General features: G+C 42.2%; 1 long non-coding RNA gene across 3 annotated transcripts in view; it reads right to left on the reverse strand.

Moving 5' to 3' along the window:
- The window catches only part of LOC106577107 (uncharacterized), a 65,243-nt gene that overhangs the window by 2,481 nt on the left and 38,750 nt on the right, over positions 1–24,012 (reverse strand). The gene's annotated exons all lie outside the window — the stretch shown is intronic.

Consider the following 24,012-nt stretch of genomic DNA (forward strand, 5'->3'; position numbering starts at 1 on the left):
AGCAGACATTTTATTTCGGTGGTTCTCAAAATCCATATATAGTACCCCCAGGGGTACACACAATGCCGTCGGGAGTATGCCAAATAAAAATGTGATTCACATTTTTTTTTTAATTATAGCCCATTGAAAATATTATATTTTACAACGGGGCTATACATTTGAGTGATGTTTTTTTCTTGCCTGAGTAGCATTGTTTCACTGCCAAAAATATAATTAAACCATCTAGTGTTCAGTGAAATAACAACACAATGTCAAATACAGCTAGTTACTCTCTCGCAGGAAACCTTCACTCTTGCGCAGACATTTAGAAACGAAACATGACAATTAGAAAAATAAGCCACGGGAGTTTTTGGTTCGAGAATAAAGACAACTTTGGAGTAGTAAGACATGTATAAAAGCAACAGATACCATTAATAAGAAGGGGCTAGAAGCGTCTTATATGGTGAGCTACCGAGTGGCTAGGACAGGCAAGCTCCATACTATTGTGGAGGACTTAATTCTTCCTGCTGCCGCGGATACGGCTGGAACAATGCTGGGGGAAAAGGCCAAAAAACTATACTGACAATGTCTTCATCAAACAACACTGTTTCACGACGCATCAGTGACATGGCAGGAGATGTTTTGAAACAATTATTGCTTCGCATACAAGCCAGTGAATTATGTGCATTACAGCTGGATGAGTCAACAGACGTGTCGGGTCTGGCACAGCTCCTGGTATATGTCCGTTACGTTCATGGGGGGTCAATTAAGGAAGACATCCTTGTCTGCAAACCACTGGAAACCAGGACAACTTGAGAGGATATTTTTAAAGTACTGGACAGCTTTGTGACATAATGGTCTTTGGTGGTCAAGATGTGTTGGTATCTGTACTGATGGCGCAAAAGCCATGACAGGGAGACATAGTGGAGTGCAAGCAGTTGCTGCCGACGCCACTTGGGTACACTGCAGCATCCACCGAGAGGCTCTTGCTGCCAAGGGAATGCCTGACAGCTTGAAATACGTTATGGACACTACAGTGAAAATGGTTAACTTTGTTAAAGCAAGGCCCCTGAACTCTCGTGTGTTTTCTGCATTATGCAATGATATGGGCAGCGACCATGTCAAGCTTTTACAACATACAGAAGTGTGCTGGTTATCAAGGGGCAAAGTATTGACCGTTTTCTTTACTGACCATAATTTTCACTTGTCTGACCACTTGCATGATGACGAGTTTCTCACATGACTGTCCTATCTGGGTGATGTTTTTTCTTGCCTGAATGATAGGATTACAGGGACTCTCCGCACTACATTCAATGTGTGGGACAAAATCGAGGCTATGATTAAGAAGTTGGAACTCTTTTCTTTCTGCATTAACAAGGACAACACACAGGTCTTTCCATCATTGTATGATATTTTGTGTGCAAATGAACTCAAGCTTACGGACAACATCAAATGTGATGTAGCGAAGCACCTGAGTGAGTTGGGTACACAATTACACAGGTACTTGCCCAAAACGGATGACACAAACAACTGGATTTGTTATCCCTTTCATGCCCTGCCTCCAGTCCACGTACCGATATCTGAACAAGACAGCCTCATTGAAATTGCAACAAGCGGTTCTGTGAAAATGTAATTTAATCAGAAGCCACTGCCAGATTTCTGGAAAGGGCTGCGCTCAGAGTTTCTTGCCTTGGCAAATCGTGCTGTTAAGATACTGATGCCCTTTGCAACCATGTACCTATGTGAGAGTGGATTCACTCACTTGCATGAAAACTAAATACAGGCACAAACTGTGTGTGGAAAATTATTTAAGACTGAGACTCTCTCCAATACAACCCAACATTGCAGACTTATGTGCATCCTTTCAAGCACACCCTTCTTATTAACCTGTGGTGAGTTATTCACAATTCTTGATGAACAAATAAGGTTTTATATGTACGATGGCTAAATAAAGAGCAAAATTATTGATTATTATTATATTATTATTTGTGCCCTGGTCCTATAAGAGCTCTTTGTCACTCCCCACGAGCCGGGTTGTGACAAAAACTCACACTCATTATTATGCTTAATAAATGTATCGTATAGTGTGAGTGTGGCAGGCTTATAATGATGGCAAAAAACAACATTTGAGAGTGCGCTGACCCTGGTGCTAGAGGGGGTACCCTGCTGGAAGTTGAATGAAGGGGCACGGGACTATAAAAAGTTTGGGAACCACTGTAGTAGACAAACAAGTTTAAAATCTAAAGGTTTACCAAACGGTTAAGTGATTAACCATCAAGCACAGTTGGATTAAGTGATGATAAAATGTATTTTAAAAAATGAGAAGAGAATCCTGTGAAAAGTATTATGAGCATTGCATTGTGGAAGGTGTTTCAAGATGAAAACTGATTTGGTTTGTTGAAAAAGTTACTGTGTGATTTTGTGTGTTGTACTTAGTAAATTAATAGGCAATCAATAGGCAATTACTACGTCATCAGAGCGTAACGTATGTTTGTCGTTGTTGAACGCTGTCGAACGCCGAAACCTGAACTAAAGACCTCGGTTAAAAAGATGACAGTGTTTTTATATATACTGCTCGAAAAAATCAAGGGAACACTTAAACAACACATCCTAGATCTGAATGAAAGAAATAATCTTATTAAATACTTTTTTCTTTACATAGTTGAATGTGCTGACAACAAAATCACACAAAAATAATGAATGAAAATCCAATTTATCAACCCATGGAGGTCTGGATTTGGAGTCACACTCAAAAATAAAGTGGAAAACCACACTACAGGCTGATCCAACTTTGATGTAATGTCCTTAAAACAAGTCAAAATGAGGCTCAGTAGTGTGTGTGGCCTCCACGTGCCTGTATGACCTCCCTACAACGCCTGGGCATGCTCCTGATGAGGTGGCGGATGGTCTCCTGAGGGATCTCCTCCTAGACCTGGACTAGAGCATCCGCCAACTCCTGGACAGTCTGTGGTGCAACGTGGCGTTGGTGGATGGAGCGAGACATGATGTCCCAGGTGTGCTCAATTGGATTCAGGTCTGGGGAACGGGCGGGCCAGTCCATAGCATCAATGCCTTCCTCTTGCAGGAACTGCTGACACACTCCAGCCACATGAGGTCTAGCATTGTCTTGCATTAGGAGGAACCCAGGGCCAACCGCACCAGCATATGGTCTCACAAGGGGTCTGAGGATCTCATCTCGGTACCTAATGGCAGTCAGGCTACCTCTGGCGAGCACATGGAGGGCTGTGCGGCCCCCCAAAGAAATGCCACCCCACACCATGACTGACCCACCGCCAAACCGGTCATGCTGGAGGATGTTGCAGGCAGCAGAACGTTCTCCACGGCGTCTCCAGACTCTGTCACGTCTGTCACATGTGCTCAGTGTGAACCTGCTTTCATCTGTGAAGAGCACAGGGCGCCAGTGGCGAATTTGCCAATCTTGGTGTTCTCTGGCAAATGCCAAACGTCCTGCACGGTGTTGGGCTGTAAGCACAACCCCCACCTGTGGACGTCGGGCCCTCATACCACCCTTATGGAGTCTGTTTCTGACCGTTTGAGCAGACACATGCACATTTGTGGCCTGCTGGAGGTCATTTTGCAGGGCTCTGGCAGTGCTTCTCCTGCTCCTCCTTGCACAAAGGCGGAGGTAGCGGTCCTGCTGCTGGGTTGTTGCCCTCCTACGGCCTCCTCCACGTCTCCTGATGTACTGGCCTGTCTCCTGGTAGCGCCTCCATGCTCTGGACACTACGCTGACAGACACAGCAAACCTTCTTGCCACAGCTCGCATTGATGTGCCATCCTGGGTGAGCTGCACTACCTGAGCCACTTGTGTGGGTTGTAGACTCCGTCTCATGCTACCACTAGAGTGAAAGCACCGCCAGCATTCAAAAGTGACCAAAACATCAGCCAGGAAGCATAGGAACTGAGAAGTGGTCTGTGGTCCCCACCTGCAGAACCACTCCTTTATTGGGGGTGTCTTGCTAATTGCCTATAATTTCCACCTGTTGTCTATTCCATTTGCACAACAGCATGTGAAATGTATTGTCAATCAGTGTTGCTTCCTAAGTGGACAGTTTGATTTCACAGAAGTGTGATTGACTTGGAGTTACATTGTGTGGTTTAAGTGTTCCCTTTATTTTTTTGAGCAGTGTACTTTTATTTTATCTTGAATCCTGCGACTCTGTTGGGCTAAATTGCTGTGAGCGCTGCTAATTGTCCTGGAATGCTTCCAGATTCCATATAGGGGGAGAGACACGAAAGCCCAGCTAGCTCAGCTGGCTCGGCAATCTCAAATGGAGGCCGCTGTTGAACGTTTCCAGCATTACAGGCTTTGCTTTGTTCCGGGACAATGTGTACCGCGCTGACTTTCAATGAAGCAACTGCTTGCTATGTAGCAAGTAGCAAACCTACAGTTGAAGTCGGAAGTTTGCATACACTTAGGTTGGAGTCATTAAAACTTGTTTTTCAACTACTCCACAAATTTCTTGTTAACAAACAATAGTTTTGGACATCTATTTTGTGCATGACACAAGTAATTTTTCCAACAATTGTTTACAGACAGATTATTTCACTTATAATTCACTGTATCACAATTCCAGTGGGTCAAAAGTTTACATACACTAAGTTGACTGTGCCTTTAAACAGCTTGGAAAATTCAAGAAAATGATGTCATGGCTTTAGAACCTTTTCATAGGCTAATTGACGTCATTTGAGTCAATTGGAGGTGTACCTGTGGATGTATTTCAAGGCCTACCTTCAAACGCAGTGCCTCTTTGCTTGACATCATGGGAAAATCTAAAATCAGCCAAGACCTCAGAAAAACAATTGTAGACCTCCACAAGTCTGGTTCATCCTTGGGAGCAATTTCCAAATACCTGAAGGTACCACATTCATCTGTACAAACAATAGTACGCAAGTATAAACACCACGGGATCATGCAGTCATCATACCGCTCAGGAAGGAGACGCATTCTGTCTCCTAGAGATGAATATACTGTGCTGCGAAAAGTGCAAATCAATCCCAGAACAACAGCAAAGGACCTTGTGAAGATGCTGGAGGAAACGGGTACAAATGTATCTTTGTCCACAGTAAAACGAGTCCTATATCGACATAACCTGAAAGGCCGCTCAGCAAGGAAGAAGCCACTGCTCCAAAACCGCCATAAAAAAGACAGATTACGGTTTGCAACTGCACATGGGGACAAAGATCGTACTTTTTGGAGAAATGTCCTCTGGTCTGATGAAACAAAAATAGAACTGTTTGGCCATAATTACCATCGTTATGTTTGGAGGAAAAAGGGGGAGGCTTGCAAGCCGAAAAACACCATCCCAACCGTGAAGCACGGGGGTGGCAGCATCATGTTGTGGGGGTGCTTTGCTGCAGGAGGGACTGGTGCACTTCACAAAATAGATGGCATCATGACGAAGGAAAATTATATGGATATATTGAAGCAACATCTCAAGACATCAGTCAGGAAGTTAAAGCTTGGTCGCAAATGGGTCTTCCAAATGGACAATGACCTCAAGCATACTTCCAAAGTTGTGGCAAAATGGCTTAAGGTCAACAAAGTCAAGGTATTGGATTGGCCATCACAAAGCTCTGACCTCAATCCTATAGAAAATCTATGGGCAGAACTAAAAAAGTGTGTGTGAGCAAGGAGGCCTACAAACCTAACTCAGTTACACCAGCTCTGTCAGGAGGAATGGGCCAAAATTCCAATTTATTGTGGGAAGCTTGTGGAAGGCTACCCAAAACGTTTGACCCAAGTTAAACAATTTAAAGGCAATGCTACCAAATACTAATTGAGTGTATGTAAACGTCTGACCCACTGGGAATGTGATAAAAGATATAAATGCTGAAATAAATCATTCTCTACTATTATTCTGACATTTCACATTCTTAAAATAAAGTGCTGATCCTAACTGACCTTAAGACAGGGAATTTTTACTTGGATTAAATGTCAGGAATTGTGAAAAACTGAGGTTAAATGTATTTGGCTAAGGTGTATGTAAACTTCCAACTTCAACTGTACATAAGCAACTGGGGAACCCACGCCCACCTACTTTTTCTTTTTCTTCCACCCCAGTAGCCGGACGACACTCTGGTGTGGTGGAAGTTTCGCCGCCGTGTCGGCTTTCCACAACCGACTGGCCAGTGCTCGGCAGGGTTCCATCCCCGAAGGGTTCTCCTCCTTCCCTGGAGAACGGCGCTGTTCTCGACCCAACCAACCAGCCATGGAGGTAAGTCACTCGCCGTGGAAGTTGAAGAAGGTGTCCTCTGGCAACGGGGGTCTCCATGGAGATGTTGAGCCCGGAACTGACACAGACCAGAAACAGCTTTGCAGCCCTGGATCCAGAGGTTCTTGCGCCTTCGTCCTTTGTGGCTTTCCAATCAAGATTGAATCCGGAGGTACCTGCGTCTCGTCCTCAGTTCTGATCCTCAGAGCTCCCAGCCTCACCAGACCGTGAGGCTGCCTGAGAGACCGGCCCATTCAACATTACCAGCTGTCATCATAGGCAGCTCTATGGTGAGAAACATCTTGGTCACCTAGGCAAAAACCCTGTGCTACCCAGGAGCACGAGTACAGGACATAACAAGGCTGCTTCCGACTGTTCTACCACAGATGCCGGGAGCTGACACTGTCGTAGTCCATGTGGGGTCAAACGACATCAGGAGGGCTAGCTCGGAACATTTGAAAATTGATTATTTTTAATTTTTTTATTTTGTTACCTTTATTTAACTAGGCAAGTCAGTTAAGAACAAATTCCCATTTTCAATGACAGCCTAGGAACACTGGGTTAACTGCCTTTATCAGGGGCAGAACGACACATTCTTTCCTTGTCAGCTCGGGGATTAGATTTTGCAACCTTTTGGTTACTAGTCCACTGCCCTAACCACTAGGCTACCTGCCGCCCCGGCAGGAAGAAATAACTGATTTTATCATTAAAAGACTAAAAAAAACACCCAATAATTTCAGGTCCAGTACTATCATTGGGCCGTGGGTGTGAAAGATTCAGCAGACTGCTGTCATTACACATTTTGCTAAAAGACTACTGTAGTTCTGCTAGAGTCACTTTTATTGATAACTTTCTGGAAACAGAAGATACTCTACAGGAATGACGGAGTCCATCCAAATCATCTTGGCTCCTGGACTCTGTCCATTCATTTCAAGGCTGTGTTGAAACAATGACTGGTAAATGATCCAAGACCAGCTCAGTTAATCCCTACCAATGTGACAATGAGTCGTCATAATGCTGCATCAAATGTACGTGATCTTAGGGGCATTGGCAAACATAATGTAAGTAATTTAATTTAATGAATGCACCGAGCTGTCTGTCAATTATTCCACTCCTAATTGCACTGAGTACATCTGTTTATCCTACAGCTATTGTAAGCAGTAATCATGAGCCTATAAACCAGAGTTACACTGTTAACACTGAGGCGGTGTGCAATACTAGGAAGACCACTTTATGCTGCTCACCCTGCACTATCAGCTTCAATGTAAATGAGTAAGTCTACCTTTGGTAAACATCCCAGTAAAGCATTAAAAACAATCAAGCAACCCAGAAAAGTGCTAAAAATATCCCATATTAACATATGTAGCCTAAGAAACAAGGTCCATGAAGTCAATAACTTGCTTGTAACAGATGACGTTCATATTCTGACTATCTCTGAAACTCACTTAGATAATACCTTTGATGATACAATGGTAGCAATACATGGTTATAACATCTACCGAAAGGACAAAAATGCCAACGGAGGCAGTGTTGCAGTCTATATTCAGAACCACATTCCTGTAAAGCTTAGAGACGATCTAATGTTAAACACTGTGAAGTAATATGGCTACAGGTTCATCTGCCTCACCTAAAGCCCATTCTTGTGGGAAGCTGCTGTAGACCACCAAGTGCTAACAGTCAGTATCTGGATAATATGTGTAAAATGCTTGATAATGTATGGGCTATCAACAGAGAAGTATATTTTCTGGGTGATTTAAATATTGACTGGCTATCATCAAGATGCCCACTCAGGAAAACAATTCAAACTGTAACCAGGTCCTGCAACCTGGATCAGGTTGTCAGTCAACCTACCAGGGTAGTTACAAACAACACAGGAATTAAATCATTAACATGTATTAATCACATCTTTACTAATTCTGCAGATATTTGCTTTAAAGCAGTATCCAAATCCATAGGATGTAGTGATCACAATATAATAGCCATACCTAGGTAAACCAAAGTTCCAAAGGCTGGGCCAAATATAGTGTATAAGAGGTCATACAAGAAGTTGTGTAGCGATTCATATGTTGATGATGTAAAGAATATTTGCTGGTCTGCGGTGTGTAATGATGAGCAACCAGACGCTGCACTTGACACATTTATGAAACTACTTATTCCAGTTACTAATAAGCACACACCCATTAAGAAAATGACTGTAAAAACTATTAAATCCCCTTGGATTGATGAGGTATTGAAAAATTGTATGGTTGAGAGGGATGAGGCAAAAGGTATGGCAATTAAGTCTGGCAGCCCAACTGATTGGCAAACATGCTGCAAATTAAGAAATCATGTGACTAAACTAAATAAAAATAAACTACACTATGAAACAAAGATAAATTAAATAAAGAATGATAGTAAAAAGGTTTGGGGCACCTTAAATGAAATTTTGGGGAAAAAAGCCAACTCGCTTCCTTCATTCAATGAATCAGATGGCTCATTCATCACAAAGCCCATTGATAATGCAAATGACTTTAATGACATTTTTCATTGGCAAGATAAGCAAACTTAGGGATGACTTGCCAGCAACAAACGCTGACACTACACATTCAATTATATCAGACCAAATTATGAAATACAAGAATTGTATTTTGAATTCCGTAAAGTCAGTGTGGAAGAGGTGAAAACATTATTGTTGTCTATCAACAATGACAAGCCACCGGGGTCTGACAATCTGGATGGAAAATTACTGAGGATAACAGCAGACAATATTTCCACTCCTATTTGCCACATCTTCAAGTTAAGCCTACTACAGAGTGTGTGCCCTCAGGCCTGGAGGGAAGCCGACCAATCAGCCTGTTACCAACCCTTAGTAAACTTCTGGAAAAAATGGTGTTTGACCAGATACAATGCTATTTCACAGTAAACAAATTGACAACAGAATTTCAGAATGCTTATAGGGAAGGACACTCAACAAGCACAGCACTTACACAAATGACTGACGATTGGCTGAGAGAAATTTATGATAAAATGATTGTGTGGGCTGTCTTGTTAGTCTTCAGTGTAGCTTTGACATTATCGATCATAGTCTGCTGCCGGAAAAACGTATGTGTTATGGCTTTACACCCCCTGCTATAATGTGGATAATGAGTTACTTGTCTAACAGAACACAGAGGGTGTTCTTTAATGGAAGCCTCTCAAATATAATCTAGTTAGAGTCAGGAATTCCCCAGGGTAGCTGTTTTGGCCCCTTGTTTTTGTCAATTTTTACTAATGACATGCCACTGACTTTGAGTAAAGCCAGAGTGTCTATGTATGCGGATGACTCAACACTATACACGTCAGCTACTACAGAGACTGAAATGACTGCAACACTCAACAAACCACTGCAGTTAGTTTCAGAGTGGGTGGCAAGGAATAAATTATCCCTAAATATTTCTAAAACTAAAAGTATTGTATTTGGAACAAAACACTCACTAAACCCTAAACCTCAACTAAATCTTGTAATAAATAATGTTGAAATTGAGCAAGTTGAGATGACTAAACTGCTTGGAGTAACCCTAGATTGTAAACTGTCATGGTGAAAACATATTGATGCAGTAGTAGCTAAGATGGGGAGAAGTCTATAATAAAGCAATGCTCTGCCTTCTTAACACCACTATCAACAAGGCAGGTCCTACAGGCCCTAGTTTTGTCGCACTTTGACTACTGTTCAGTTGTGTGGTCAGGTGTCACAAAAAAAGGACTTAGGAAAATTGCAATTGGCTCAGAACAGGGCAGCACAGCTGGCCCTTGGATTACACAGAGAGCTAATATTAATAATATGCATGTCAATCTCTCATGGCTGAAAGTGGAGGAGAGATTGACTTCATCACTACTTTTATTTATGAGAGGTATTGACATGTTGAATGCACAGAGCTGTCTGTCTAAACTACTGGCACACAGCTCTGACACCCATGCATACCCCACAAGACATGCCACAATTGGTATCTTCACATTCCCCAAGTCCAGAACAGACTATGGGAGGCACACAGTACTAGATAGAGCCATGGCTACATGGAACTCTATTCCACATCAAGTAACTGACGCAAGCAGTAAAATTTGATTGAAAAAAAAAACAGATTAAAAAAACACCTTATGGAACAGCGGGGACTGTGAAGCAATACAAACATTGGCACAGACACATGAATACACACACACACCCACACGATAACATACACACTATACATACACATGGATTTAGTACTGTAGATATATGGTAGTGGTTTAGTAGGGGCCTGAGGGCACACAGTGTGTTGTGAAATCTGTGAATGTATTGTAATGTTTTAAAAATTGTATAATCTGCCTTAATTTTGCTGGACCCCAGGAAGAGTAGCTGCTGCTTTGGCAGCAGCTAATGGGGATCCATAATAAATACAAAACAAATTAAAAATGTGTTTAAAGTTTTAAAAAACAGCCTTTTATATGATCTGTTTTGAGTTTTGTACTAAGAGTTGACATTTTACCACATACTTGTGAAAATAGTACCAAAGCAATTAAACAAAATTGTAACTTGAGCATGTGTCTGCTTGCCCTCTTCACCACAGACTCATGTATCACCATGGGAATACTCATAGCAGTGGATTACCACCTGAAGGATCACTAAAGACCAACTATATCAGCTCTTTGATAAGACCAAAAGCGCATAGCGCAATACAGTTTTTCTTAAGTTGAAACGTATCGATAGCAGAGCAGCAATGATCAAATGCAAAATACATGTACAGAATTTCTGATAATTATCTTGTCTTTGTATATGACTTTTATATCTTAGACCACCTTTTGCTAAACTTGAAATACAAATGTCATCAGTGAATACAAAATTCACTGTTAAGTGTTTTGTTCACCTCGGACAAGCTCACGTTTAAATTGCATGAATGCCAGTGAGGGCTATGGCAAAAACTGAAGGTTTTCTCTTGAAAAGTCATGTTTAAATGACAAATAATTCAACAGTGCACCAGGAGTACATGCTACTGTGATTCCTGAAATGAACAGCCTCCTGGAGTATTTTTAGAGTCTGAATTATACTTGTATTACATTGTTTGCTAGCTCAGCTGGCTAGCTAGCTCTCGGTCTCATTGACCATCAAACATTGCTAATGCTAGCTAACTAGCCACTTAATATAACTTGTTTTCTCAAAATGTATGTTAGCTAGCTAAGTTAGCAATGTTATGACTCCCATCTGCTGTCAACATCAGGATACGATTTGAGACCACTAGTTAGCTACAAAAGTGGTTATAGCCTTGACTGCATGCTGACAGTGAATTCAGAGCCATTCTGTTGCTAGCTACACTGGGGGGCGGGCTTAGCGAAGGGTAAATTGTGTTCACTGTTTCCTGCAATCGGTAAATACTACTGCACAAAATTCTAAAATCACCTCCTCAGTGTCAAACCATGTACAATATAGGGAAAGGTATAGGCAATGGAGACAGATTTCTAGTGAAGGAAGTTGGGTTACTTCTAAGTAACTTTAGGTTACTCCTAAGTCATCATCTCCAACATTGTGACCTTCCATTTTAGAGCTTTGCTTTGGTGTGGGTTGAGGCCTATACATTCATATCAGTTTTGATATCGCCATTGTATTCAGCTTTCCTTATTTCTATTGTGGATTGTGTTTCTGTGCACCAATGGAAAGTCTACAAAACTATGAGCAAACCAGGCTATGTATTGAATGTATGGATTTGGATTGTGCACACAATGTGCTTATTATTATAATTTTTATTAGGAATAATATTTGATTTTATGTGAAATTGTTTGGTGAAATATGTATAAAAGGAGAGTAATTGCCCATAATTCTGCAACTTCCATCTATACAACCTTTGGATAGTTGACTGCAAAGAAAATGGATTGACCTACCTGGATTTTTAAAAGACAAACTAACTTTCTGTTTTGTTTGCTTGGACTCAAAAGATAAGTGTGGTTGTGTTAATCTTTTTGCAGCCAGTCATGTTCTTTTGATTAACATATTTGCAATTTTGACGGTATAATATAGTTTTGATAAATTAATGTATTTATGTTTTGAGAAGGAAAATATATTTTGAAAACGCATTTACTGTTTTGCAAAAGGCCACAGAGTTCGGTGTCTTGTGGACTCTGTTTTGGAAATCGACAACATAGTTCCAAAGAAATGCTTGTACACGATTGAGAAAAACTGTAATATACACAAATTGTATTTCTTATTCAGTTCTTTACTCGCTGGATTCAGTGTTGCTCTTGTAACAATGATACAGGCTCCAGGGCTCCATATAACCTTGATTTCACCTCAGTGGGAAGAATTCACAGCACATGGAATTTTGATCTAAATAAATACAGAATGAGGATATCTACAGAATTAGAAATTCATTGCACTTGAGATTACTAGAAGCCATACAATTCATAGTGCATTGGTATAGCACAGTGACAGCTTCTACAGCTTGAAATGCACAGTGCAAAGGCCTTCTTTCTGTCTAATCGGAATCGTTTTTTACCTCTGCCAAGAAGCAACGTACTCAGGATACCGTGGTCAAAGACCCCAGTCAAATCTCTTCCTATATTGAGTGCTTTGAGATACAGTACAACTTCATACCCTGTTCTCAATGTGTTTGGTTTATATTAGAGCAGTGCCTGCCACAAGAGAGACTTGAACTAAACTCTTGTGTCTTCCCTTTATGGGCCCACTCGGGCTGCCAAGGCACACTGTGTCTGAAATCACTCCCTTTACCTCACTGGGCCCTGTATAGTTTAGTTGTGTGACCAGCTTGAAATATTGACAAGCAGAGTTATATTGATCTGTTTTAATGCTATTAGAAGTACACAGCAATTTACTATGAAACAACATTCTTAGAATTATGTCATGCATTCGCAAGTTCTCTTTTTCAAAAATGTATTCATAACAATTTCAGAATTTTAGAACAGTTCCTTTGAGCTCATCACTTGTCCCTTTTGATAATCACAAGATTAAACTGCGTTTCATTCCCTTCTCTCTTTTCCTCCTGAGACGGGATGTGTGTGTGTGTGTGTGCGCAGCACAGTTTCTCTGGCCTGCATCTCGGTTGAACCTTTGCAGGGATTGCATCACATTTACATCAACCCCACTACAGGCTTTTTGATGTCAGACAGATTATGCAGTTACGGGTAACTTACTTTAGACAGTTTTGTATCCATTGCATTCAACGGTCCTACAGCATACAGTAAAATCAATGTTTTGTATGATACTATGAACTTTACAGATTTGGAGCCATTTTGTGTAAAGTGGTCACTTCATATGAATACAGCTGACTGAAACCAAAACCTGTGGTCAAGAGCTCAGTGACACTTACAACTACAGAGTATTTAATTATACTGTAAGTGTAGTAGAACACGTTCACTGAAATAACGCAATAGAGAGAACACACCTAAATAGAATTTAATTTCAATTTTATTTGACCGACTGTAAATATAAAACACAATTAAAACAGTACTGGATATTTACTGTGTATGTATCACTAGCCTCATGCGGTAATGATAGGTTGTTCCTCACTATAATCCTGAGTTGTGTTCTGTGACTGAGCTAACAGCTTGTGATTCTCAGTGATTCACTATGAGTGGTTATCCTGTCAGTATTCCCCTCATGCTATATTTCACCAGACCTTGAGTCACTGCCAGAGAAACAAGTACTGAAACATTGATAATCTGCATAGAGTACACTAAATCCTAGTTAAAACCTAAGAGTGTAACCTCTGTAGTTATTGCAGTAACTTACACCAAAGGTTTCAGAATCGAAGTGCATCTACATCAAATGTTACTTCTTACCTTAGGCAACTAAAATCCCATCGAAAACTCCTCTTGAAGATCTGAAGTGAAATATGTGAGAAAGAGGAGTAACTTTTGGTGAACCGATCCTTACAACAAATAAGTTATTCTAAATAATAGCTTTGTCCCTGCAGATTCAGCATTGGCTGGATCAAAACCTGTTTGAAGCAACTGAATGGGCCCGACAAGATTCCCCGCTTGTTCCTGAAAACATAGTGTGTGGAGCTAGCACCAGTTCTGTGCCAGATCTTCAACTCATGTATGGAACACAGCTCCTTCCCCTCTCAATGGAAACAGTCCATTGTCTGTGCTGTGCGTAAGTGAAAAAGCCCCACCTCCCGTACAGGCAAATCTCAGCTCCATGGGGAAAATATTTAATGGGTTGCTACGTGACATTCTGAAGAAGGAGACTGCTCATAACATCAAGTCTTCACCACGTCTTCGTTAAGAACAGGTCAACAGGGTCTGCTCTTCTCCATCTCCTACAGTTGTAGCACATCTCAAACCAAGTGCCAAAGCAAGATGTTAATGTAACCTTTATAGACTTTTGAAGAGCATTTAACACCATGGACCATGGCCAGCTCCTACTCCCTCTACTCACACCATCAAGAGCTACCTAGACAACCCAAGCAGCGTCCACCCTGTAAAGTACGCTGATGAACTTACACTCACAGAGTTGCTCCCTGGCAAGCTACCTGGCCAAACGCAAGCAGTGATCAATGCAGTGGCAGAGTGGGGAAAAACCAACTGCCTCTACATGAAGGAAGAGAAAACCAAGAATATGGTAATCTGCTTAAAAGGGCTGCTGACAAGGCCTCTCCACCAGTGGTTGCTGTAAACTGCCATCCAGCTGAATGTGTGGAGTCCTTCCTTTTGCTGGGTGTAATGGTGTCAGCTGACCTGACCTGGGACAAGCACATCAGGTATATCCTAAAAAAGGTTAAACTCTTGATCTACTACCTAAGTGTAGCAGGTACAGTGCCTTCGGAAAGTATTCAGACCCCTTGACTTTTTGCACATTTTGTTACTTTACAGCCTTATTCTAAAATTGATTAAATATTTTTTCCCCTCATCAATCTACACACAATAGTGACAAAATGAAAACGGGTTTTTAGAATTTTTTGCAAACTTATTAAAATACAAAATACCTTATTTACATAAGTATTCAGACCCTTTGCTATTAGACTCGAAATTGAGCTCAGCTGCATCCTATTTATTTTGATCATCCTTGAGATGTTTCTACAACTTGATTGGAGTACACCTGTGGTAAATTCAATTGATTGGACATGAAAAAACTATGAGGTCGAAGGAATTGTCTGTAGAGCTGCGAGACAGGATTGTGTCAACGCACAGATCTGGGGAAGGGTACCATCTCTGGAGATGGGAGAACCTTCCAGAAGGACAACTATCTCTGCAGCACTCCACCAATCAGGCCTTTATGGTAGAGTGGCCTGACGGAAGCCACTCCTCAGTAAAAGGCACATGACAGCCCGCTTGGAGTTTGCCAAAAGGCACCTAAAGACTCTCAGACCATGAGAAACAAGACTATCTGTGCTGATGAAACCAAGATCAAACTCTTTGACTTGAATGCCAAGCGTCACGTCTGGAGGAAACCTGGCACCATCCCTACGATGAAGCATGGTGGTGGCAGCATCAGGCTGTGGAGATGTTTTTCAGCAGTGGGAACTGGATGACTAGTCACGATCAAGGGGAAGATGAATGGAGCAAATTACAGTAGAGATCCTTGATGAAAACCTGCTCCAGAGCACTCACGACCTCAGACTGGTGCGGAGGTTCACCTTCCAACAGGACAACGACCCTAAGCACACAGCCAAGACAACGCAGGAGTGGCTTCGGGACAAGTCTCTGATTGTCCTTGAGTGGCCCAGCCAGAGCGCAGACTTGAACCTGATCTAACATCTCTGGAGAGACCTGAAAATAGCTGTGGAGCAACGCTCCCCATCCAACCTGGCAGAGCTTGAGAGGATCTGCAGAGAAGAATGGGAGAAACTCCCCAAATACAGGTGTGCCAAGCTTGTACCTTCATACCCAGAAGACTCAAGGCTGTAGTTGCTGCCAAAGGTGCTTCAACATAGTACTGAGTAAAGGGTCTGAATACTTATGTAAATGTTATATTTCAGTTTATTTTTTATTTTTCTACAATGTAGAAAATAGTAAAAAATAAAGGGAAACTCTTGAATGTGTAGGTGTGTCCAAACTTTTGACTGGTACTGTACGTTTCTGCATATGTTCCAAGATGTTAAAATAAACCTAAAACAAAACCATGGAGATTTGGAATGTGCTTTGTATCGCTGTCATTTCTTGACCATATGTGACTCACTACATGGATTCGGTCTTATGTAGCAAAATGTGGAATGGTGTTTTTTTTTACAGTGGATAAAAGTAGAGACAACAAAGTACCAACACTAGGCTCTAACTAGAAAAGCAAACAGCTCTGGGAAACGATTAATAAGGTTAGCTAGCTAACAGTACACTTTAGCTTAAGACATATAGTGAGCTAGCTAGGTAAACAATGAACCTAGCTAGGTAAACAACGTTTAAGACCACACGTCACGTAACGTTAGCTAACGAGCCAGCCAGCTAACATTAGCTAGTTAAACAACAATGAACAAAGTGCCAACTAACTAGAAAAGCAAACATCTCTGGGAAACGAATAATAACGTCCGCTAGGGAGCCAGCCAGCCAGCTAACGTTAGCTAGCTAACAGTACACTTTAGCTTAAGACATATAGCTAGCTAGTTAGGTAAACAATGAACCTAGCTAGGTAAACAACCTTTGAGATCACATACGTCATGTAACGTTAGCTAACGAGCCAGCCTGCTAACGTTAGCTAGTTAAACAACAATGAACAAAGTGGCAACAATGCCACAGTGCTGGGGGCTAACCAACCAAGTCCAATGTTAGCTAGCTAACATTAGGCTCTAACTAGAAAAGTAAACGGCTCTGGGAAACAAATAATAATGTCAGCTAGGGAGCCAGCCAGCCAGCCACCTAGTTTACAGAATCGGGTCACATATTGTAAAACACACTGTGTAACAGATACTTTATTATATAAATCAATATTCAGATAAGAACTGTAAAGTTATGCCCATCCTCATCGGCGTCGTTAGGGGTGGGCTTCCGAGGCTGCCGCCCCAAATGTTTTTGGTAGAACCCCCACTGGCTTTGGGCTAAGCCACCTATGTCCTCAAATTCTAGCAACATTCTAGCAACACTCTTGCCCATCCCTGAGACACCTAGGGCTATGAGTGTCAGTGACTCAGGCTGAAGAATCCCCACATACCAGGAGATGAGGAAGAGAAACCATGGGTTTCTGGTAATACTGACCCAGAACAAACAAATAGTTACATCCACCCTGCACTTTTATTGCCTTCCCTTTTCTCGCTGATAGCAGCTATTTTCAGGAAAGGGGCCAGGGTGCGACTTGATCTCTGAGGATTAGGGTTAAGGTTAGGTTTATAACTAGGGTTAGGGTTGAGATTAGATTAGAGAGTTTAATAGTCACTTGTACAGGGTTGCAGATGTAATCACAGGGTACAGTGAAATTACTGAGCTAAGAGCTCCATCAACACAGGACAAAGTGAAATAAAATAATAATATATTCATATTAACAGCTGCGCAATAGTAAATGTCCTTTGGGGTGGGGGCAGGTTAAATGTCAGTTGATGGGGTTGGGAAATGTCCATACGGGGAGCAGCAGGGTAGGTAGGAAAACCGGGGGAGCAGTGATGCCCCCATTCTGGTCTGAGTGATAGCAAGGGTGTGGACATGAATCTAACACAGTCCTTTGCTTACAGAGTAAAGGCGTTCCCATGCTTCTCTGAACTGAAGCATCCTGATGCCTTTAACCTGTCAGAGCCCAGACCTACTCACGGGTGGGTTGGTCTTACTCTGTAAGCAAGGGACTGGGTTAAACTGTTAAACTGGCCTCCGAGAGGTGTGGTTCAGAGGAGGCCGGTGGGAGGACCTATAGATGGGCTCATTGTAATGGCTGGAATGGAATTTATGGAACGGAGTCAACCATGTGGTTTCAATATGTTTGATGTGTTTGATACTGTTCCATTGATTCCATTCCAGCTATTACAATGAGCCAGTTGTATAGCTCCTCTCACCAGCCTCCGCTGGTGGGGTTAGAGGTATGAGGCTGAGTGAGAGGCCCTATCAACAGCTTCAGCAGAGTAGAAGGGTGATGTTAGGGGCCCTAATACTGGAGAGTTTCACACCCATCTTACTGGAGAGTTTCATACCCATCTAACTGGAGAGTTTCACATCCATCTAACTGGAGAGTTTCACATCCATCTAAGTGGAGAGTTTCACATCCATCTAACTGGAGAGTTTCACATCCATCTAAGTGGAGAGTTTCACATCCATCTAAGTGGAGAGTTTCACATCCATGTAACTGGAGAGTTTCACATCCATCTAATTGGAGAGTTTCACACCCATCTAACTGGAGAGTTTCACATCCATCTAAGTGGAGAGTTTCACATCCATCTAAGTGGAGAGTTTCACATCCATCTAAGTGGAGAGTCACATCCATGTTACTGGAGAGTTTCACATCCATCTAACTGGAGAGTTTCACATCCATCTAATTGGAGAGTTTCACACCCATCTAAGTGGAGAGTTTCACATCCATCTAAGTGGAGAGTTTCACATCCATGTTACTGGAGAGTTTCACATCCATCTAAGTGGAGAGTTTCACATCCATCTAACTGGAGAGTTTCACATCCATCTAAGTGGAGAGTTTCACATCCATCTAACTGGAGAGTTTCACATCCATCTAAGTGGAGAGTTTCACATCCACGTTACTGGAGAGTTTCACATTCATCTTACTGGAGAATTTCACACCCATCTTACTGGTTTGTGAACCTTGCCCCTCCACTTCTTGCTACATTTTATCACTAAACCCTTATCTGACAGGATTCTTAATGCATGGCATCAACAGGTATTTTTTCTGTCCAATGATGAGGACTAAAAATGCATTCTGGTATTTTGTATGTATCGTCAGTGTAAAATACACTGTGTAACAGATACTTTATTATATAAATCAATATTCAGATAAGAACTGTAAAGTTATGCCCATCCTCATCGGCGTCGTTAGGGGTGGGCTTCCGAGGCTGCCGCCCCAAATGTTTTTGGTAGAACCCCCACTGGCTTTGGGCTAAGCCACCTATGTCCTCAAATTCTAGCAACATTCTAGCAACACTCTTGCCCATCCCTGAGACACCTAGGGCTATGAGTGTCAGTGACTCAGGCTGAAGAATCCCCACATACCAGGAGATGAGGAAGAGAAACCATGGGTTTCTGGTAATACTGACCCAGAACAAACAAATAGTTACATCCACCCTGCACTTTTATTGCCTTCCCTTTTCTCGCTGATAGCAGCTATTTTCAGGAAAGGGGCCAGGGTGCGACTTGATCTCTGAGGATTAGGGTTAAGGTTAGGTTTATAACTAGGGTTAGGGTTGAGATTAGATTAGGGAGTTTAATAGTCACTTGTACAGGGTTGCAGATGTAATCACAGGGTACAGTGAAATTACTGAGCTAAGAGCTCCATCAACACAGGACAAAGTGAAATAAAATAATAATATATTCATATTAACAGCTGCGCAATAGTAAATGTCCATTGGGGTGGGGGCAGGTTAAATGTCAGTTGATGGGGTTGGGAAATGTCCATAGGGGGAGCAGCAGGGTAGGTAGGAAAACCGGGGGAGCAGTGATGCCCCCATTCTGGTCTGAGTGATAGCAAGGGTGTGGACATGAATCTAACACAGTCCTTTGCTTACAGAGTAAAGGCGTTCCCATGCTTCTCTGAACTGAAGCATCCTGATGCCTTTAACCTGTCAGAGCCCAGACCTACTCACGGGTGGGTTGGTCTTACTCTGTAAGCAAGGGACTGGGTTAAACTGTTAAACTGGCCTCCGAGAGGTGTGGTTCAGAGGAGGCCGGTGGGAGGACCTATAGATGGGCTCATTGTAATGGCTGGAATGGAATTTATGGAACGGAGTCAACCATGTGGTTTCAATATGTTTGATGTGTTTGATACTGTTCCATTGATTCCATTCCAGCTATTACAATGAGCCAGTTGTATAGCTCCTCTCACCAGCCTCCGCTGGTGGGGTTAGAGGTATGAGGCTGAGTGAGAGTCCCTATCAACAGCTTCAGCAGAGTAGAAGGGTGATGTTAGGGGCCCTAATACTGGAGAGTTTCACACCCATCTTACTGGAGAGTTTCATACCCATCTAACTGGAGAGTTTCACATCCATCTAACTGGAGAGTTTCACATCCATCTAAGTGGAGAGTTTCACATCCATCTAACTGGAGAGTTTCACATCCATCTAAGTGGAGAGTTTCACATCCATCTAAGTGGAGAGTTTCACATCCATCTAACTGGAGAGTTTCACATCCATCTAAGTGGAGAGTTTCACATCCACGTTACTGGAGAGTTTCACATTCATCTTACTGGAGAATTTCACACCCATCTTACTGGTTTGTGAACCTTGCCCCTCCACTTCTTGCTACATTTTATCACTAAACCCTTATCTGACAGGATTCTTAATGCATGGCATCAACAGGTATTTTTTCTGTCCAATGATGAGGACTAAAAATGCATTCTGGTATTTTGTATCGTTGGACGGGGCCACAGTGCCCCCCCCCCCCCCCCCTTGTCTCAGCTTCCGGTATCTGTGGTGCAATAGTCTATGTGTCGGGGGGCTAAGGTCAGTCTGTTATATCTGAGGTAGTTCTCCTGTCTTATCTGGTGTCCTGTGTGAATTTAAGTATGCTCCCTCTAATTCTCTCTCTCCCTTTCCCTCCCCTCCCGGAGGATCTGAGCCCTAGGACCATGCCTCAGGACTACCTGGCCTGATGACTCCTGGCTGTCCCCAGTCCACCTGGTTGTCCCCAGTCCACCTGGTTGTGCTGCTGCTCCCGTTTCAACTGTTCTGCCTGTGGCTATGGAACCCTGACCTGTTCACCGGACGTGCTACCTTGTCCCCGGACCTTCTGTTTTTGACTCTATAGCCCTCTCTCTCTACCGCACCTGCTGTCTCGACCCTCTGAATGACCCTGCTGGTCATTTATGAACGTTTGAACATCTTGAAGAACAATCTGGCCTTAATGGCCATGTTCTATCTCCACCCGGCACAGCCAGAAAAGGACTGGCCACCCCCCAGAGCCTGGTTCCGCTCTAGGCTTCTTCCTAGGTTCCTGCCTTTCTAGGGAGTTTTTCCTGGCCTCCGCGCTTCTACATCTTGCTGTTTGGGGTTTTAGGCTGGGTTTCTGTATAGCACTTGGTGACATCTGCTGATGTAAAAAGGGCTTTATAAAATAATTTCATTGATTGATTGACTGGTTCAAATCCAGAGCCGAGTACGTGAAAAATCTGTCCTTGAGCAAGGGTTATCCTGCCCCGGGGCTATAAGTTGTCAGTTTTAGAATCTTCAGTATTTTCCTAAGATATTAGTCATGAAACATGGTGCCTCACTCTCTTAACACACAACCATGTCTTACAACCTCCCCCTGTCAGGAAGCTCTCACATTAACACCCTGATTCATATCAAGACATGGCATGATGACTAATTGTTAGTTAGGGATTTGAAGGTGTTTCTTTGATAAGATTAATGTTTCAGTTTGTTTGACAAATACATTTGGGATGCTTCTCATTAATTCTCCTTCCTCCTGTCTTTGTTTCTTTGTAAGTACTTTTATTTCGTTATTTTATGATGTGAAACACTTTGTTACTTGCATTGACAAGCGGTATACAAATAAAGTTATTATTATTATTCTAATATCCCTCTAGCGTATTTGTTGACCAATGGGAAGTATCTCAGAACACTGTGCTTTTGTCATTTTGAGCTCTTTTTGCTGTAGTGACTCATCTTTCCTGTCAGTCTACTCTTCTCACCTGTGATTGGCTAGGCTATTTCCATGCAGGTACAGTGCCTTCAGAAAGTATTCAGACCCTTTGACTTTTTCCACATTTTGTTAAGTTATAACCTTAATCTAAAATTGATTAAATAATTTTTGCACCTTGTCAATCTACACACAATAGCCCATAATGACAAACCAAAAACAGTTTTTTTTACATTTTCACTAATTTCTTAAAAATAAAAAATGGAAATATCACATTTACATAAGTATTCAGACCCTTTACTCAGTACTTTGTTTTACTGAGATTATAATAGAATGAGAAAAAGGAAAGATATATGTACTTACTGTAAGCTTGACTAATTAAACAGTTCTAGGCAGTGGTTTCAACACAGGGTAAACACATAGACTTGATCCAGATATTTGGCCATTGAGTCTGAGGGTAAAACCTCTCTGGTGTGTATTATAGTATCGTGACTCAAGCACCTTTGGCAGCGATTACAGCCTTGAGTCTTCTTGGGTGTGATGCTACAAGCTCGGCACACCTATATTTGGGGAGATTCTCTCATTCTTCTCTGCAGATCCTCTCAAGCTCTGTCAGGTTGGATGGGGAGCGTTGCTGCACAACTATTTTTAGGGTCTTTCCAGAGATGTTCGATCGGGTTCAAGTCCAGGCTCTGGCTGGGCAACTCAAGGACATTCAGAGACTTGTCCGGAAGCCACTCCTGCGTTGTCTTGGCTGTGTGCTTAGGGTCGTTGTCCTGTTGGAAGGTGAAACTTCATCCCAGTCTGAGGTCCTGAGCGCTCTGAAGCAGGTTTTCATTAAGGATTTATCTGTACTTTTCTCCATTCATCTTTGCCTCAATCCTGACTAGTCTCTCAGTCCCCACAGCATGATGCTGCCACCACCACCTTTTGGCAAACCCCAAGCGGGCTGTCATGTGCATTTTTCTGCGGAGTGGCTTCCGTCTGGCCAGTCTACTATAAAAGGCCTGATTGGTGGAGTGCTGCAGAGATAGTTGTCCTTCTGGAAGGTTCTCCCATCTCAACAGAGGAATTCTGGAGCTCTGTCAGAGTGACCATCGGGTTCTTGGTCACCTCCCTGACCAAGGCCCTTCCCCCCCGATTGCTCAGTTCGGCCGGGCGGCCAGCTCTAGGAAGAGTCTTGGTGTTACCAATCTTCTTCTATTTAAGAATGATGGAGGCCACTGTGTTCTTGGGGACCTTCAATGCTGCAGAAATGTTTTGGTACCCTTCCCCAAATCTGTGTCTCGACACAATCCTGTCTCTGAGCTCTACGGACAATTTCTTTGACCTCATTGCTTGGTTTTTGCTCTGAGATTCACTGTCAACTGTGGGACCTTATATAGACAGGTGTGTGCCTTTCCAAATCATGTCCAATCAATTTAATTTACCACAGGTGGACTCCAATCAATTTGTAGAAACATCTCAAAGAATGCTCAATGGAAACAGGATGCACCTGAGCTCAATTTCGAGTCTCATAGCAATGGGTCTGAATACTTATGTAAATAAGGTATTTCTGTTTTTTACAAAAAGGTCTAAAAACCTGTTTTTGATTCGTCATTATGGGGTATTGTGTGTAGTTTGCTGAGGATTTCATTATTTTTTAATACATTTTAGAATATGGCTGTAATGTAACAAAATGTGGAAAAAGGCAAGGGGTCTAAATACTTTCCGAAGGCACTGTATATAATCAGAGTGCGGTAGTTAGTTTCTGTAGATGAGCTCAGGGATGAAAGTCTCCAAACTCATATCGCTGCATGATGCTCTTAGACAGTGTTTTTTCTTATAATTTCAAACATATTTATGATGTGAAGTAGGCCTTATGTAATATTTAATTTTGTCAACTTGTTAAAACTGTAAAAAAAAATTTAAAAAAAAATCGTTCAAGTATTTCCTAACACAAGATGTGTTACATGAGTTTCTTTTGTTACATGAATCTGCATTTCCCTCTGTGAGTGCACAATCAAAATGACTGCCGCCTGAACAGGAAAGAGTCCTCCCATGAGTCAACAGGTCCTGTCACTGAAACTAGTTGACAGAGGTTGCGTGCCTCCTCTCCTCTCAGCAACACAGAGCTTCTCCTTTTAACCAGAGAGAACATGTA

Source organism: Salmo salar, chromosome 18 (assembly GCF_965601325.2).
Source record: "Salmo salar chromosome 18, fSalSal1, whole genome shotgun sequence".
In the NCBI taxonomy this organism is placed as follows: domain Eukaryota; kingdom Metazoa; phylum Chordata; class Actinopteri; order Salmoniformes; family Salmonidae; genus Salmo; species Salmo salar.